This window comes from Xenopus tropicalis, chromosome 1, assembly GCF_000004195.4.
Source record: "Xenopus tropicalis strain Nigerian chromosome 1, UCB_Xtro_10.0, whole genome shotgun sequence".
Classification (NCBI taxonomy): Eukaryota; Metazoa; Chordata; class Amphibia; order Anura; family Pipidae; genus Xenopus; species Xenopus tropicalis.
The window spans coordinates 90,897,507-90,917,157 of record NC_030677.2 but is presented as its reverse complement, the minus strand read 5'-3'; the positions used below and the strand labels follow the sequence as shown (position 1 = coordinate 90,917,157).

General features: G+C 43.3%; 1 protein-coding gene across 6 annotated transcripts in view; it reads left to right on the top strand.

Annotated features, from left to right (window-relative positions):
* The first annotated feature begins 9,309 nt into the window (after nt 1–9,309).
* Nucleotides 9,310–19,651, top strand: part of adgrl3 (adhesion G protein-coupled receptor L3) — a 1,193,186-nt gene continuing 1,182,844 nt past the window's right edge. For all 6 annotated transcript variants that reach the window (XM_031903606.1, XM_031903589.1, XM_031903595.1 and 3 more), the window contains exon 1: nt 9,310–10,049. The gene's annotated coding sequence lies outside the window, so the exon portion shown is untranslated. The remainder of the gene's footprint in view (nt 10,050–19,651) is intronic.

Sequence of the window (19,651 nt, the reverse complement as noted above, 5' to 3'; positions counted from 1 at the left end):
AGAGAGGTCAGATTCCAAAGTTGCAATAATTAGCTCCCTGGGAATGATGGGAGTACACTCACTAGAGTCGGAGGAAACAGAATTGAAACTCCTAGAGAGTGCATCTGCCTTAGTATTCTTTGACCCGGGCTTAAAAGTTAAAGAAAAATTGAACCTTGAAAAGAATAAAGCCCACCTGGCTTGCCTTGGGTTCAGGCGCTTAGCGGATTCAATTTAAAGTAAATTTTTATGGTCGGTATAGACCGTAACTAGATGTTTAGCCCCCTCTAGGAGATGACGCCATTCCTCGAAGGCCAATTTCACAGCCAACAGTTCCCTGTTCCCTATGTCGTAATTGACCTCTGCAGGTGAAAACTTTCTAGAGAAAAAGGCACAGGGATGCATCTTATTTGTTATCGGGTGTCTTTGGGAAAGGACTGCCCCAGCTCCTACCTCAGAGGCATCTACCTCTACAAAGAAAGGGAGAGCGGAATCGGGAGATCTAAGGATAGGGGCAGAACTAAACTCTTTTTTGAGGGTTTCAAATGCTTGTACAGCCTCAGGAGGCCATATACTGGGATCAGCGCCCTTCTTGGTTAGATTCGTGATGGGAGCTACAATTAGAGAAAAATTCTTAATGAATTGACGATAATAATTGGCAAAACCAAGAAACCTTTGTATTGCGCGTAACGAAAAGGGTTGGGCCCAATCTAGGACAGCTCTCACTTTGCCTGGATCCATCTCTAGACCCTTGCCGGAAATAATAAAACCCAAAAACTGGACAGTAGTGACTTTGTTTAAACCCCTGTAATCTATACAAGGACGGAGACCTCCATCCTTCTTACCCACAAAGAAAAACCCAGCCCCTGCAGGAGAATTAGAAGGCCGGATAAAACCTCTTTCGAGGTTTTCCTGGATATATTCCTTCATGGACTGGGACTCAGGTAGGGAAAGAGGGTATGTACGACCACGAGGGGGAGAGGAACCTGGAACCAGATCAATGGGACAGTCATACTGTCTGTGTGGGGGTAAGGTTTCGGCCGCCTTTTTGGAAAAGACATCGGCATAAGCCGAATAGGCTGTAGGTAACCCCTCGAGTGAGGTGGCTGCTATAGTTGAGGGAATACAAATACCCCTACAACAAGAACCCCGTTGAGACACCTCCCCAGTAACCCAATTAATCTGGGGGTTATGAACCTGGAGCCAGGGTAAACCCACAATGAGTGGGGAAGAGGCACCTTCAATAAGAAAAAGGACTATCTCTTCAACATGGAAATTGTTCACACATAAGGATAAAGATACAGTTTTCTTATCTACTACACCAGACCCTAAAGGTCTTTTGTCCACCGTAAATAACCTCATGGGAACACTTAGAGGGACCACAGGAATGCCATGTTTAGCAGCAAATGTGGCCTCAATAAAGTTACCCTCTGCCCCAGAGTCCACGAAAGCAGACAAGTTAACAGAGTCCGTAGGCCAGGACAGTTTGACCGGTAGCTGCACCTTAGAGGCAAATTGGGGAGAGGAAACGCCTGCACCCAAATGAAGCTCCCCTTCTTTATTTAGGCTTGGGCGTTTCCCGGCCTCTTGGGGCATTGTTTGAGAAAATGACCCTTGTCCCCACAATATATACATAACCCAAGGGTCCGCCTGCGTGTCTTTTCCTCAGGAGAGAGATGGAATAGGCCTAGTTGCATAGGCTCCTCCTGAGGTGGAGACACCGGGGAAGCCGAAGACTTAACATTGGTCACTAAGTCAGGTCTCCCATAAGTAGCCCCAGAGAAAGCAGTATGACCCCTTTCACTCCTTCTCTCCCTTTGTCTCCTATCTGTAAGGCCACTCACCGTCCACGGGGTCTCCGGCGATCTCCGCCGCGTGCGTTCCAGTGCGCATCGGCGCTGCAACTGACGCGGGCGCGCGCCTTGCCGTATGTGTATTGGCACATGCGTATTGCCGTATGTGTATTGCCGTATGTGTATTGACGCATGCGTATTGACGCACGCTGCGCCGGCGTCCTTACACGGAAGGCCTTTAAAAGGCCAAAATAGCTAACCATCAGTGCTCGGTTATCTTTACCAGCTACCTAGTGTTAGTACCATTTGGAAACCTGTTTATTGACCCTTGCCTGTTTCTTCGACCTGTGAACCTTGCTGCCTGCCTCGACCCGGACCCGTCTGACTACTCTTTTGCCTACTCCACGGTACTTCGTCTCTCGGCCTTCCAGCCTCTCTCCACTGCTGTGCTTCCTGTCTCATCTCCAGGTTAAGCCTCCAGCCTAGTGCGAGGTGCTTGCGGGTGACATTCTCGTCTGACCAGCTCGGCCTGACAGTATAACTGAGCCATGGAACAAGAGGAAGATGCATCTCCTCTTACTGCTCTGACGCAACAAATCGCGGCCCTCGCTCACGCTGTTAGAGAACTTCGAGCAGACTACAACGAAGTGCAAGAACAGCTACAGACTATACAGTATCCTGTCCCGCCTCCTGTGGTTTCGTCTCCACCACCTCCTGTAGGTGCTGCTGCCAGTCCACCAGCCCCTGAGCCCAAGATACCGCTCCCAGATAAATTTTCTGGGGATCGCAGCGCTTTCAGGACTTTTGTGAACGCCTGCAAACTCTTATTTGTGCTCCAACCACATACCTACTCTACAGAACAAGTTAAAGTGGGAGTGGTCATGTCTCTTCTATGGGGACAACCTCAATCATGGGCTTTTCGGTTGATGGAGGAACATAGTCCATACCTCCTAACAGTGGACGCCTTCTTCCAGGCTATGGCCGTGCTGTACGACAACCCCCATCGTAAAACTACAGCTGAAGCTGCCCTAAGGAACCTCCGACAGGGAACCCGTCCTGTGGAAGACTTTACTATGGACTTTCGTAAACTTTCCGCTGACACTGATTGGAACCAAGCGGCCCTTAAACATCAATTCCGCCTTGGTCTTTCCTCTTCCCTAAAAGATGAGCTGGCTAGGGTTGGAGTGCCAGACTCATTGGAGGCTCTTATCCAGCTATCTATCCAGATTGATCAACGTCTGAGAGAAAGAAGGTTGGAAAAGACTACTCAGTTTCAGTCTTCCTGGGTGCTACCTAAAGCGTCACCCCCGATTCGGGTAGACTCCGGGGTTCCAACTCCTCCAGAACCCGAACCTATGCAAATTGGGGCTCTTCGACCATCCTTATCCCCGGAAGAGCGTATTCGGCGTAGAAGACTGAACCTTTGTCTTTATTGCGGACTGTCTGGTCATGTACTCAACAGCTGCCCAACCCGTCCGTCTCCTCCTCGTAAGGATCCTTCCCTAAGTACCTTTGTACCCCGGTTGCATTTCTCTCCACTGCTCACGTTTTCTCTCTCTCTACAGTGGGAAGACAAGGTCCTGGTGCTTCCGGCCATCCTGGACTCCAGGGCTAGTGGCTGTTTTTTGGACTCTAAAGTTGCAGATCTTCACAAGATTCCCTTATTGGCCAAGCAATCCCCTCTCCTCATCAGAGTGGCCGACGGTTCCCCAATCAGTTCCGGGCCTAGTATAAAGGAATCAATTCCCCTACGTGTTTGTGTGAATAAAATCCACTTTGAAGTGTTAAGTTTCGATGTGGTGACTTCTCCTCTCTCGCCTATTATTATTGGCTTACCGTGGTTACGTAAACACAACCCTATAGTAGATTGGGATAAAGGCAAAATTACATTTTCTTCCCCTTTCTGCAGCGCTAATTGCTTTCATGTCTCCTTTGTGGATTGCCAGAAGTGGTGCTGTGTTTCCTCAAAGAGTCCTTCCGGGAGACCTCCTAACTTACCCTCTGAATATTGTGACTTTTTGGACGTCTTTGACAAGAAGGGGGCCGATTCTTTACCCCCTCATCGGAAATATGACTGTCCTATTGATCTCCTTCCAGGGTCCCAAATACCCTTCGGGCGTATTTATCCATTGGCAGAGCCTGAGTTAAAGGTGTTACGCAATTATTTGGACGAGAACCTAGCCAAGGGCTTCATTCGTCCCTCTACCTCTCCAGCTGGGGCAGGGATCTTCTTCGTGGAAAAGAAAGATCATACCTTAAGACCCTGCATTGATTATCGGAATCTCAACACTATAACCATCAAAAATCGGTATCCTTTGCCTTTAATCCCAGAGCTCTTCCAAAGGTTTTTTCCAAGCTTGACCTTAGGGGTGCCTACAATCTGGTCAGAATAAGAGAGGGAGATGAGTGGAAAACCGCGTTCCGTACTAGATATGGGCATTTTGAATATCTCGTCATGCCCTTCGGGCTCTGTAACGCGCCTGCAACGTTCCAACACTTCGTCAATGACGTCTTCAGAGATTACTTGGACATTTTTGTTATTATTTACCTAGATGACATCCTTATTTTTTCTAAATCCTTAGTTGATCACCGGATCCATATGAAAAAGTTATTCTCTCGACTTCGCTCACACGGACTATTTGTTAAACTTGAAAAATGTGAGTTTCATAAAACCTCTGTTGAATTTCTCGGATTTATTATTTCCGCTGATGGAATCCAGATGGACCAAAGTTAGGTCTCAGCCATCCTAGACTGGCCAGTCCCTGCCTCTAGAAAGGATGTCCAACGTTTTATTGGTTTTTCCAACTTCTACAGGAAGTTTATTAAAGCATTCTCACAAATCATTCTTCCCATTACTCGACTGACCGGGGCTAATACCAAATTCCTTTGGACCCATCAAGCCCAAGCAGCCTTTGAGACGTTGAAAACCCTCTTTACTTCTGCACCCATTCTTCAACATCCCGACCCCGTAAAACCTTTTATCCTGGAAGTTGACGCCTCAGAATCTGCAGTAGGGGCCGTTTTGTCTCAGAGGATGTCTCCGTCTGGAACCCTCCATCCAGTTGCCTATTTTTCCCGGAAAATGAACAAATCTGAACAGAATTATGATGTGGCTGACAGAGAACTCTTGGCTATCAAACTTGCCTTGGAGGAGTGGTGGTACCTTTTGGAAGGAAGTCTCCATCCTATCTTGGTTTATACCGACCATAAAAATTTGGAGTACCTTCGCATCGCTAAAAGACTTAGGCCACGACAGGCTCGTTGGGCGCTCTTTTTTATGCGTTTCAATTTTCACTTAACATATCGCCCGGGCTCTAAGAACTTTAAGGCTGACGCTCTGTCTAGAATTCATTCTTCCCAAGAAACCGCTCCAACCTTACCCAAGACTGTTCTTTTGCCACAAAATTTTTTGTCTATCCAGTGCTCCTTGATTGACCGGATAAAACAAGCTTCTGTTTCCCCTCCTCCCGGTTTGAACCTATCACCTAGAGATGGACTATTCCTTTTCAAAGATAAAATTTTTGTGCCTGAAAGCTTGCGCCTAGAGGTCCTTTGGACCATCCATGACTCTAAGTTGGCGGGTCACCCTGGTATTAAAAAGACTATCATTTTGGCCAAAAGACTTTTTTGGTGGCCAAAATTAACGACTGACTGTGTTAACTACACCAGGTCCTGTGATGTCTATGCCAGGTCCAAGGATTCCCGTACCAAGCCTTTAGGCTCGCTCCTTCCCCTTCCAGTTCCTTCTAGACCATGGGGCTCCATCTCCATGGATTTTATTACAGACCTACCTCTATCTTCGGGACAAACTGTTATTTTTGTTATTGTGGATCGTTTAACCAAGATGGCCCATTTCATATCCCTACCCAAACTTCCTTCTGCCGCCTGTACGTCTGAACATTTTATAAAAGAAATCGTCAGGCTACATGGAGTACCCGATGAAATTGTTTCAGATAGAGGTACTCAATTTACATCTCAATTCTGGAGATCTTTATGCCGCTCATTACAAATTAGGGTGTCTCTTTCCTCTGCTTTTCATCCTCAATCCAATGGGCAGACAGAGAGGACCAACCAAACCCTAGAACAGTATTTGAGATGTTTTTCTACCTATCGCCAAGATGATTGGGCTTCCTTGTTACCCCTTGCGGAATTTGCTTATAATAACAATTTTCATTATTCGATTCAGCAATCTCCTTTTTTTGCTAATTATGGAATACATCCTGCCATCTTTCCTTCCTCCTTCAATGAGATTTCGGTTCCTGCTGTGAAAGACCGATTACTGTTTTTGAAGGAGAACTTCAAGATTCTTCAAGAGTCCGTCAAGAAAGCCCAGCAAATCTTTAAGACATTTGCAGATAAGAAGAGGCGTGGGGATCCCGAATTCAAAGTCGGCGACAAGGTATGGCTTTCTTCCACGAACCTAAAATTATCTTGTCCTACACGGAAGTTGGGTCATCGCTTCCTTGGTCCTTTCAGGGTTATCAAGCAAATTAACCCTGTTGCCTTCCAGTTAGACCTTCCCAACTCTTGGCGTATTCATCCAGTTTTTCATTCTGCCTTATTAAAGGAACAGTAACACAAAAAAATGTATACATTTCAAAGAAATTAAACTATAATGTACTGCTGCCCTGCACTGGTAAAAGTTTTGTGTTTGCTTCAGAAACATTACTAGAATTTATATAAACTCTGGTGTGTAGCCATGGGGGCAGCCATTCAAAAGAAGAAAAGGCACAAGTTATATAGCAGCTAACAGATAAACCCCGTAGAATACAATATTGTCTTATCTGTTATCTGCTATGTAACCTGTGCCTTTTCTCCTTTTTCCAGCTTGAATGGCTGCCCCCATGGCTACACAGCAGCTTATTTATATAAATTATAGTAGTGTTCCTGAAGCAAACACCCCAGTTTTACCAGTGCAGGGCCACAGTACATTATATTTCAATTACTTTAAAACACTTTCATTTTTTGGTGTTACTGTTCCTTTAAAACCTGTGGTCATTAACACTTTTGCTGGGCGAATTCCTCCTCCACTCCCACCTGTCCAAGTCAATGGTCAAGAGGAGTTTGAAGTGGAGGATATCCTTGACTATAGACTAAGAGGTAGACAACACCAATATTTGGTTAAATGGAAAGGCTACGGTCCAGAGGAAAATTCCTGGGAACCTGCTTCTAATGTTCATGCACCTCAGCTATTATGAGATTTCCACCGGAGGCACGGCTCTAAAGTTAAGGTTCGCGTCCAGAGGCCGCTCCTAAGGGGGGGGCAATGTAAGGCCACTCACCGTCCACGGGGTCTCCGGCGATCTCCGGGGGAACACACGCGCCGCGTGCGTTCCAGTGCGCATCGGCGCCGCAACTGACGCGGGCGCGCGCCTTGCCATATGTGTATTGGTGCATGCGTATTGACGTGTGTATTGCCGTATGTGTATTGGCGCATGCGTATTGACGCACGCTGCGCCGGCGTCCTTACACAGAAGGCCTTTAAAAGGCCAAAATAGCTAACCATCAGTGCTCGGTTATCTTTACCAGCTACCTAGTGTTAGTACCATTTGGAAACCTGTTTATTGACCCTTGCCTGTTTCTTCGACCTGTGAACCTTGCTGCCTGCCTCGACCCGGACCCGTCTGACTACTCTTTTGCCTACTCCACGGTACTTCGTCTTTCGGCCTTCCAGCCTCTCTCCACTGCTGTGCTTCCTGTCTCATCTCCAGGTTAAGCCTCCAGCCTAGTGCGAGGTGCTTGCGGGTGACATTCTCGTCTGACCAGCTCGGCCTGACACTATCGATCTTGATGGCTAGGGACATGAGATCATCCAGACTGGACGACAAGGGGTAATTAACCAGGCTATCTTTAATAGAGTCGGATAGCCCGATATGGAACTGACTGCGCAGGGCCGCATCGTTCCACTCGGTCTCTCCTGCCCACCGGCGGAACTCTGTGCAATACACCTCTGCATCCCGTCTCCCTTGGCGCAGTTTACGAATCGCCGAATCGGCTGATGATGCACGATCCGGGTCATCGTAAAGAAGTGCCATAGTATCAAAGAATACCTCAAGGGAAGAACGAGCAGGATCGGAAGGAGGCAGTCTAAGAGCCCAAACCTGGGGATCCCCCACTAGAAGGGTCATAACAAATTTTACTTTTTCCACACCAGAAGGGAAAGAATGAGGGAAAAAGCTAAGATATAGTTTACATGCCTCTTTGAAGACGAAAAATTTGGACCTGTCCCCAGAGAATTTCTCAGGAAATGCAATTTTAGGCTCCTGGGGCCTATAGGTGTTACCTCCCATAGCAGATGCCCCCACAGAAGGGGAAAAACTAGGAACAGGCTGCTGCTGCGGAGATTGCGTAGTCTCCAGCTGGCGGGTTAGGTTGTGAAAACCCTGCAGGAGATAATTCTGCTTTTGCTCCTGATCCTCCAAACGCTGTAGCAGGGCAGTAAGAAGCGCTTCAGTAGTAGCAGATGGAGTGGGGGGAGCAGCAGCGGACTCAACGTGATCTTGGTCCTCCATGGCCCGTGATAATGTCACGGTCGGCACCCAATACCAGAGCTAGTGCCAAGCACCCTGGTCTCAGCTCGTGCTTCACCAGTAGCGTGACCGCCTTTGGCTTCGGGAGGAGCCCTCAGCTACTCGGATGCCACCTGGACTTATACGAGAGGTGCAAGGCAGGAGTTCTGGCTAGCAATGGGGCACGACTGTAGAAAGTCAGTTAGGCCAAAGATCACGGTACAAATAGGGTTAAACAAGGTCGTTGTCAGGCAGGCTAGGTCGGGGCGGGCAGCAATCAAGGATAGTCAGACAGGCAAGGGTCAAACCGGATAATCAATACAGCAGGATGAGACAAAATCGTAGTCAAAGTACAAGCCGGGGTCAGATATGGATAATCAGAATAGTCAGGAGCAAGCCGGGTCAAAACACAGGAAGGCAACAAGCAGGATACAGAAACGAAATACACAAGGCTCAGAAAAGCACCAGGATCAAATCCTATCACGGGCAATGAATCTAATACAAATGGCCCTTTAAATATTTTGAATTTCGCGCCTTTGCGCGCTGACGTCATGACGTCAGCGCGCATGCGCCTTTAAGATGCGGAAGTGCGCGCGCGCGCGCACCTAGGAGAGAGCCGGCACAGGGAGCAGACGGCGCGGCGGGCGTCCCCGCCGATTGCAGCTCGGCGGGCGTCCCCGCCGTGCCGGTAAGGCACTTTTCCTTACATCTCTACAACAAATATCAAACCCAAAAATCCTAGATAATTTATCATGTTAACTTAATAGCCATTTCTAAAAAGTTTATATTCTAAAAGGTTATACATAGTTAAAAAAGTGGTACTTTCTAGCCCTAGTAAGATAAAGCTGGATTTTGTATATCCTATTCTTGTAAACTTGGATAAAATATTTAGTAGGTAGCCATCTTCAATCAACAAATTTCAGTTGCTGAGACTGCACTGCACATTACAGAGTGCTAGGTGGAGCTGTAGAGCTTATGACAGCAGATTTATGTAAAAAAGCCTTTTGTTCTCATCGGTTTCCCAGGCAGTGTCAGCTGAGCTGCAGGTAGTAACTGGATCGGCTGTGAATATTTTTGAGTCATTATCATGGAAAGCATTGAGCTTTAAAATCTATTTTGTTTAATAACCGTTTCCAGAGTCTGGCTGTTTATATTTTCTCAGGATCTCTGTGTCGTTTGAAAACTGGATTTGTAATTCATTCATGATCAACTGTCTATTCCTGTAACAAGGCTTCTAAGGTTCATCATTATTGAACACTCCTTGGAAAAAGAGAACAGAAGCAGGGACATATCAAAGCCAGCAATACCTTTGGAATTTATATCGTCAGAGCCTTGATCAGACTGGATGATAACTTTCAGGAATCTAAATGCATAATGCTTTAATCATAATATTTTTTTTAGAGAAGATGTAAACGGAAACAAAAATATGAGCATGTATAGGCCATATGTGTTCTGCCAAAGGATTAGCTGCCAATGAAGCAAAAAATGCAGAAGGGAATCTTCCTAACTGGGATTTATGCTGGGATCATTTGATTTCGGGATTTATGCTGGGATCATTTGATTTTGGAAACAATTCGGGAACCACAAACAGTAAACAGTTTTCTAGTAACAAAAGAAGGATAAATCACATTATCTAAATATTTATATTTGTGATTTGGCTCCCTCAATTTTTGTACCCGCCCTGAATTTCTATGACAAAGCTCACACAGTATACTGTCGCTGGTTGCTAAGATGCAAAGCGAGCCATTTGGGAAAACAGACTGAAAAGGTAATTTGTCTTAAGCTATACAATTTTGTTTTGCAAAAATAAAAGTGTAAATTGTGATAATTATTAATGGGGTTTTATATAGCAGGAAGGGAAGAAATGTATTTTCTAGAATATGATTGATGCTTGGCACCTTAATGTTCTTGCTGATGTGTGTTACTATAGAGCTAGATGTGTAGTCACTGTTATCTTCCCCTCCCCCTCCTTTGTTTGTGTGTATATAAAAGAATAGATGGATTGCAAAATGGATGGTCACAAAATCTGATTTTTTTTCTTCACTGCTATTCGAGCGTTAAGGCAGTCTCTTTCATAAGATTGCATTTTTTTAAAATAAGCCATGGTAACAGTTTTTTAATTATACCAATCCTAAAATGTAAGGCAGAAAATACATTGTCTTTTGCAGTTGACAAAACAGGGGAGAGTGCTATGTATGTATATATGTGTGTATGTATACATGTATAAATCCCAACATTTAAAAAATGGAAAAGGGGACATAATTAACTGTTGTGTGTAGTGTTGCAGTAAAAATTGTAGCCACACCTGCTTTGTAGCTACACCCTAAAATTACCATGCCCAGTTAACAATAACATACAACACACCTTTATTAGATGCAGATCCCAGACCTGTGGCTCCAGCTACGTACAAGGGCATTTGACCAAATAAACCCAGATCCGTGACCCTTACTATTTACAAGGACATTTGACCAAAAACCCAGACCAGTGGCCCCTGCTATGTGCAAGGGCATTTGAAAAAAAAAAAAACAATAAAACCCAGAGCAGTGGTGCTTACTGTTTGCCATTTGCATTTGGATATAAGTAGCAGACCCAGACTTGTGGCCCCTGCTTTCGACAAGGGCATTTGACAAAAAAATCCCAAACCAATTCTGTGTGCAATGCAAAGTGACCAGACCAAGGATCAGTGGCCCCCCATCATGTGCATTTGGACATGAGTTACAGAGACCAGACCTTTGGCCTGGCCAGAAAACCCAATAGGCAACATAGGCACTAGTGTAGGACCGCCTAGTGTTTGGGACCTTGTTACAGGGGCATAAACCACAGAGAAGGATGGCTGTCCTGGAGGGCCCCCACTGCTGCTAGGGTCTGAATTGGCTGCCCCACCAGCAAGCCAACAGTGCTCACAGCTCTCCCATTCAGCTAGAATAAATCAAAGATGGCCATGTGTTCCACGGTGGAATGCACAGCCACCTATGATACTTTTTTAGTCATGCTATAGCTACCTAAAAGAGCCACATGGACAAACTACATTTGTGGTACCGTTGGGGGAAAAATGTTTGTAGTATTCTGCTTAGGCAAGGAAATGTCTCAATCTATCCATCTGCAATGATCTTACTGGCAAGTCTGGGGTTTATGGAGTGCTTAATGACCATTTCTGCAGTAATCTTACTAGCAAGTCTGGGGTTAATGAGGGTTATGGCCATTTCTGCAGAGATCTAACTGGCAAGTGTGGGATTATTGGGGTGCCCATTAGCAATTTCTGAAGTGATCTTACTCGCAGGTATGGGGTTAATGGAGTGCTCATTGGTCATTTCTGCAGTGATCTTACTGGCATGAAATTCAAGTGCCAAAATGTGTTGTGGAATATTTTGGGCCAGAATATGTCATGAATTTGTGGTGGACACTGTATATGTCTACTGGTGTACTTTGTGCTTCTGATGCTACCATTCCAACATGGAAAATAGCATGTTTTGTAAAATGGGCATGGTATTAAGCAACGTGGCCAAAATATTCACCATGCTATGCGCAGCAGATCAAAGTGAGCCCGAAGTCATAATCCCACTCTGGCTGTATGCACTGATACAAATAGCAGACTCCTACCTCCCCATCAGTGGCCCTTGCTCAGTGCTGCCACACAACTGGTATTTTACCAGACAAGTGAGTATAACACCTGCCAAAGCCAGGACTGATATTGCAAGTTTAGCAGCAATGTAGTTACCAGTAAATTTGCAATATCCTGAAAGGGTTTGTTCACTGTTAAATTAACTTTTAGCATGTTGTAGAGAGTGCTGTTCTGCAACAACTTGCAAAGGGTCTTTTTTTATTATTTGTGTTTTTTTAATTATTTAGCATTTTATTCAGCACCTCTACACTTTGGAATTTTAGCAGTTATATGGTTGCTAGGGTCTAAATTACCAACAACCAAGCTTAAATGAAAACTACAATATGAATAGGAGTGGGTCTGAATAGAAAGATAAGTAATAAAAAGTAACAATAACAATGCGCTGGCTCTTACCGGTCTTCCTTTATCTGCACCACTTATAGTAAAGATTGCATTTTGTTACCATAGTGATTGCACAGTCCCATTTCTCCATTTGAGTTTTTCTTGCAGTGCTGAGGAATCATGATAAAGAGAGGGTAATTGGCGTGACAGGGGAAATATGGCGGCCACAAGTTCTGGCTGTATATACTGTAGAAGATCAAAAGATTACAGCTGGTAAACTATTATGCTAAATAATTTTTTTGATCCGGTGTTTTAGGACAGGGGCTCATGGCAATCAATGCTTTAAATATAAGGTTTCATTCTCATAACATTGTAACATAGTTGCAGTGTATTGCCAGTAAATTTGTAACTATTTAATCTTCCCTGGCCTGCCTTCAATCCACCCCTTCTTAGTACACTCACTCACCAAATCCTGATTCAGTGATTGATGGCCCAAGCCCTCCCCCTTGACATCATGACTTGGTGCAGGAGCGTGGCATTATGCAAATTTTGTTTACAGAGCTCAGTGTTTTGTTTTTTTTTCCTATGAGGCTTCTGATCATCTGAACAGAAGAAATTTGGGGAGACTTAAGGTCACTATTGAGAAGGTATACTGAAGGTATGCCTGCAGCTTGAGATTAAGTCTTTATTAGCATTTTCTCCTCCACCAGGCAAATCTTGCTCAGCCTACTTTGAGGAATAGTGCACAACTATGCCTATTGGGACTAGGAACCCTGGATTTACCATCACCCTTGATTTCCACAGCAATTGCTTCTTCTAAAATGTTTCAAGCTATTCATGTACTAATGCTGTCATCACTACTGCCTGAACTGGCATTCAAGGAGTGACAGCATTCTCAAAATACTTTGCCAGCAGCTTTGGGCAAGTAAAGCTGGCCATACACCAAAAGATTTGAGCAGATCTTTCTCCCAATATGCCCACCTAAGATGTGTGATTTCAGGCTAATACGATCATTTGGCCCTAGGGCCAAACAATCAAATTGCAATGACAGGAATAAGAGCCGTTGGAGCAAGGACTGCATTCGCTTATTGATGCAGTACTCACTTCATGGCTCCTATTCCTGTCATTGTAATTCGATTGTTTGGCCCTAGGGCCAAAGGTTTGTATTAGCCTATCACCCACCTGATCTGACAGGAAAATCAAGCTAGCCTAAAGCTGGCCATACACGGGCAGATCCGCTCGCTTGGCAATGTCGCCAAGCGAGTGGATCTTCACCCGATATCCCCACCTACGGGTGGGCGATATCGGGTAGGAAGTTGCTTTAAAAAAAAATAATCCGATCGTTTGGCCCTGGGGCCAAACAATTGAATTACATTTGCGGCCATGGGGCAGTCGGTTCGGGGACCGCATCAACGAGCCGATGCGGTCCCCGATCTGACTGGATTTTCTAACCTGGCCGATCGAGATCTGGCCAATTTCAGGCCAGATATCGGTCGGCCAGGCTGCTCGGTTCTGCCCATACACGGGCCGATTAGCTGCCGAATCGGTCCAAGGGACCGATATCAGCAGCTTTAATCGGCCCGTGTATGGGGACCTTAACATGACTCTTGGAGATGTTTAAACACCCATGCCAAGCAATATTCCTACTATACTGCAGCTTCTGCAGCACTCTCCCCTATAGGTTTCATATTATTGAACCCAGGGCTGCTTCAGGGTTTATAAGACACCAAATTCCTCCCCCATGTATGTTTGGCCATGCCCCCCAACTGAGTTTGCCTGGTTTGATAAGCCCCAACATAGTCAGTGGTGCTTATTGCCTAAATGGTTGCATAATAATCATATTACTGAAGCCCCCCTCCCAACTGGCTTACTATTGGTAGACAAAGCTCACTTGAGAGGGATATACTGTACATTGCTTTCATAAAGGAGTCTAGAAAAAAGCAAGATGAAGAGCTCGACAGGGTAAAAGCAGAACAAGAGCTTGCTGATAACCCCACAGTGGGGAGGCAAGCCAGGGTAACAGAAGTGGAGAGAAATGTTGATCTCATATATATATATATATATATATATATATATATATATATATATATATATATATATATATCAAACTCAACAGTAGAAAGCACTCACAGCTACAGCATCAATCAGGTCAGTGATTTATTTCAGCATACCATCTACGCGTTTCGATCACCACAGGATCGTCATCAGGATGATAGACAGGAAGTGAAGTGTCAGGTTAAAAACCCGCAGTATCCAATCAGTGTTTATACAACATTAACCCATTCAATAACATGTGCAAAGTGTAATCAAATACCAGGCACTTAAAAAATCCCCATATGATCAAAAATAAAATTATCATCAAACATCTAGACATATTAATACATAAACTAGGACATATCCCATATATATCAATGTGGTAAGCCACATGGCAAAGCTCATAGTGAAATATAATTTTAAAACACACATAAGTCAATCTATCTAGACACATGACAAAGTCACATGTCATGACTAAAAATTGAATTTATAAATATCACCATTAACTTCAATACTCATCTAAACTCATAATAGTGCATAAAATAGGACATATCCCATATATATCATTGCGATAAGCCACATGGCACAACTCATAGTGAAATATAATTTTAAAACACATATGAGTCAATCTATCAAGACACATGACAAAGTCACATGTCATGTCTAGAAATTAAGATGATAAATACCTTGACACAATTGCCCCTAGGGGATTAAATGAGATGTTATCACTATCTTGTTTTATATAAACTGACTGTTGTGTCCCTGGGTATTTCCTATATGATGGCCTTATGACCAATTTTTTAGATAGCATTGGTTTATGTAATTTGAAGTCAGTTAATTAACGTGATCCTAATTTAAGATATTTGATGCTATTTTGATCATCCACTGTCTTTATGTAGTGACTTCCTTAAATGTTTTTAAGTGTGACTGCTTTTAACTTTATAAAGATTGTAAGAAATGCTTTTTATTAGTATTGGACAATTTTTGTCCGTTTATCTGTTCACATTTCCTAAATTTCACTATGAATATGAAATAACTTTTTACAACACGCTAGTTTTTATCACGTTATAACTTTGGGTGGGTAACTTATTTTTCCCTATTAATATGTAACAGCTAATGTGTATGAGCATTAAAGTTAATGGTGGTATTTATCATCTTAATTTCTAGACATGACATGTGACTTTGTCATGTGTCTTGATAGATTGACTCATATGTGTTTTAAAATTATATTTCACTATGAGTTGTGCCATGTGGCTTATCGCATTGATATATATGGGATATGTCCTATTTTATGCACTATTATGAGTTTAGATGAGTATTGAAGTTAATGGTGATATTTATAAATTCAATTTTTAGTCATGACATGTGACTTTGTCATGTGTCTTGATAGATTGACTTATGTGTGTTTTAAAATTATATTTCACTATGAGCTTTGCCATGTGGCTTACCACATTGATATATATGGGATATGTCCTAGTTTATGTATTAATATGTCTAGATGTTTGATGATAATTTTATTTTTGATCATATGGGGATTTTTTAAGTGCCTGGTATTTGATTACACTTTGCACATGTTATTGAATGGGTTAATGTTGTATAAACACTGATTGGATACTGCGGGTTTTTAACCTGACACTTCACTTCCTGTCTATCATCCTGATGACGATCCTGTGGTGATCGAAACGCGTAGATGGTATGCTGAAATAAATCACTGACCTGATTGATGCTGTAGCTGTGAGTGCTTTCTACTGTTGAGTTTGATGTATTATTTTTGTCAGCACCCAGCCTGTGCCCGATACTGGTGAGTGCCGATTCTTTGCAAGACTATATATATATATATATATATATATATATATATATATATATATATATATATATATATGTATAAAATCATGCAGCAGGAGCTTTACAGGGTAGCCCTTGAAAAGAGAAACAAAAATGGCAAATTGCTGTAGATAGCACACAGCACATAGTTGCAGATATAATTGTAGGAGAAGGCCCCAAACCTGAAGGAGTCCGAAAGGGGATTAAGTGTGATATCGAAGAATATGTTTACATAAAAGACAAAAAATCCTATGTTTCTTTTGATAGAGGACTTAGTGCTGCATTTCTGAAAGTGCTTATGGCTGTATTTACATAGACTTTCTGATAAAGCTTACTTTTACCTTTACTTCTCTTTTAAGTACTTGGCTATTGTAATCCATAAAGCCTTAAGCTATATGTGCCACTAAACATATCTCCAGTTTCAGCCTGTCTGAAGGAGAGGATCTTGGTGTGGCAGGGTCTTCCCCTGTCCCTCTCCGGTAGAATAAATATTCTCAAGACAGTGTCTCAGCCAAAAATTTTACGTTTTTCACAATACACCGGTGATCACTCCAGCAGCTCTCTTTAAAACCTTAAACAGAGCAATACGTGGACTTCTTGATGACCAAGACTAGTTCAACCAAATTTTTTTCCTGTAATACCTTGCTAGTCAATTAGTTTATGCCCATTGGTGAATGTCACCTAAATTAGACAATTAAGTGTTGGTATTGGAGGCTACTGTAATTGAATCTCTTGGCAAGCCTCCCATATAGAGATATATCCAATCATTACAGGACCACAACCCCATGAGGACAGTAGTTAACTCCTTTTGTAAATCCTAAAAATAGCTCAGAGGAACAAATAAGTATGGTCAAAATGGACCCCCCTATGGGGAAATAAATTCATGACCCACCTACAAAAAGTACTGGACATAGGTCTCTGGGTAGCAGCAGGGGTTAAAACTCTAGCAGATATTACCACTGAAGGTGACTGTAAACAATTTAATGTGATTAGGAACAATTTCCAAATACCTCTGGAACCTTATGCTGTGGGACTGACAGGGAATATGCAAACTGGAGCTAAGACTTGAGTAAATAAAAAGTAAAGGATTACTGTGGGCCAAGTTCTTCTAAATTAGCCCTTGTTTTGTCCACAAATTGTGAAAAATGTGCTCCTTGCTTGCACATAATTACTTTTGGTCAATTTTACCTATTGTTTTATCCTAAATTATACAGTCTTGTCCCTAAAATTGTGAAAATCAGGCCCTTGTTTGAAAAGAAAATGAAAGCATTTTTTTGGCAATATATTAGTCACAATAGTGCAAGCTAGAACGCTATATTTCTCCTGCAAAATGCTTCACCATGCCTAAGTAAACAGCCCTAGAAGCGCACCTCTGTTTGTTTAAGATGGCAGCAGGCAGGGAGTGTGGTCATCCGGACAACAGCAAGGACATTTTTAAGGCTCTCCCAGGGTTTCTTAAAAATCTCCCCACATCATCGACCCCATGAATAGTACCCAGCTACTCCGCTCCTCTTTGGCAGTCTAGGAGACCATCTGCTGCAGACCCGGCCAAAACCAGCCAACCAAAACCACACAATCGGATTCATGGATCTGGGTCTAGTTCCTAGTGCCGTGAGGGAAGCTGGGCATAGTCATGCACCCAGACCATAACTACTTCAGAACCATGGTCCTAGACTAGACTTACGCACCCAGGACTCGTAATTACTCTGGCCACCCCGGCGGTGTACCCAGCAACTGCAGTCCTATTTGAAAGGACTCTCAAATTTTTACTGCAGAGCTCTGCAAATTCACATGCTATAATTTCAGCTGCTACAGGGAGTTAACTATGGTCCCATATTAGAAGAGCAGCTGTGGGCTTAAGAGGATACACTCTCAAGTGGGTCTGCTACAGAACCGCAACCTGACTGTTGATGCCCACAGTCTGATCCCGCTATTACTGTTCTACTACTTATTTCTTCATCTGCATTTACTGTTTGTTCACATATTATAGACACACTCCCTAAGAGCTTTTATAAGCGAGATATGTTCCAGGATCCATGTTTGGGGGATTGGTAGGAGGGCTGTGGGTTTAGGTTGGTATGTTATGTTTATTGTTTAACAGCACATATGATTGTCTGCGTTCAAGCTGACGTTTACCAACATCCAACTATATCACACTGAAGCTGGTAATCGCGTTGTAGTTTCACTGGAGGCGTTGACCCAAAATGGGGCTACCTGTGTCCTTCCCCGATTCATCTTTAGCCCAACAATACTGACTTGGTTCCAACTACTTTATAAACATCCCACAGCCCCAGTTAGAAGTAACTGATTAATGTCTTCCCTGTTTCCCCTCACAAGAGGTACGAGACATAGTTGCCCCCTATTCTGTTTGCTCTAGCCATTGAGTCACTTGCAATATGCATCAGACATTCCCCCCAGATCAGAGGCCTCACAGTACCATACACAAGAAGCTCTCTATGCCGACGACCTATTGATCTACCTTGCAGACCCAAAGGACTCATTCCTTGCCCTCGTCCAATTGGTAAACAAATTTGCCAACTTCTCTGGCCATAGGGTTAATTGAGATAAATCTGTGTTATTTCCTATTGACTCTGACCAACCGCAGACTGTACCACCTGGACTTCTGTTACAATGGACCCAACAGTTCCATTACTTAAAGATAATTGTACACAATAACCCCTGATAAATTCATCAACCTAAACCTAGACCCGATCATTAACTCTAAAAAAAATTGGCAAAACTGCTACTTTCACTTTGGGGCTCCTCAAATTTATATATGTACTACATATATAATGCTCCTTGCATTATTCCTAACTCTTTTTTTAAACAGCTTAACCAAATTGTAATCCCCTTTATATGGAATAATTTACCTCCCAGGGTAGCTTGCCGCCTAACTTACCTGCCCTCTCTGCGTTTGCGGCAATCTCTGCGCATGTGCGGCAGCTTGCGCAATTTAACACGTGCATGTTCTGATGCGTGCACTTCCACACAGATCCACACGCATTCTAATGCATACACACAGCCCGTAAATAGACGCAGAGGCCTTAACTCACTGCAAAGTGATCATCCTTTCTGGTTAGACACTAAGTGTTGTTGTTGATCTGATTCCTGTTGTGACCTTGGACGGTTTCCTGATTTTCCAGGTTGCTGCCCGTCATGACCTCTGCCTATTCCTCGATTCCAATTTTTGCCTACAATTTACAGCTTTTTTTTTTTTTTTTGTAACTTAAATTTTTATTAAAGAAATACAAAAATAAAAAGAAATGTTGTATACATAAACATGGCATATTAATGATTACAATAGAAGAGGATGGCATCCATAGGTAGGCTGGTCTCATTGGAATCTCCCCAGGCCTAGGGGTGGAAGGTAGAATGTTTTGGGGTCCTTTGTCCTGGAGGCTTTCTGTGTGGTCATTGTTGATGTTTGTCGTAGTGAGGTTTTGACTGTATAAATTGGGCTGCACTAATTGATGTTTCGTTGGGTTGAATGTGTCTTCGAGTTGGTTTGTGGTAGAATGTATCATTTTGGTTTTATTAATTCCCACATAGCCCATGTCTCCAGAAATTGA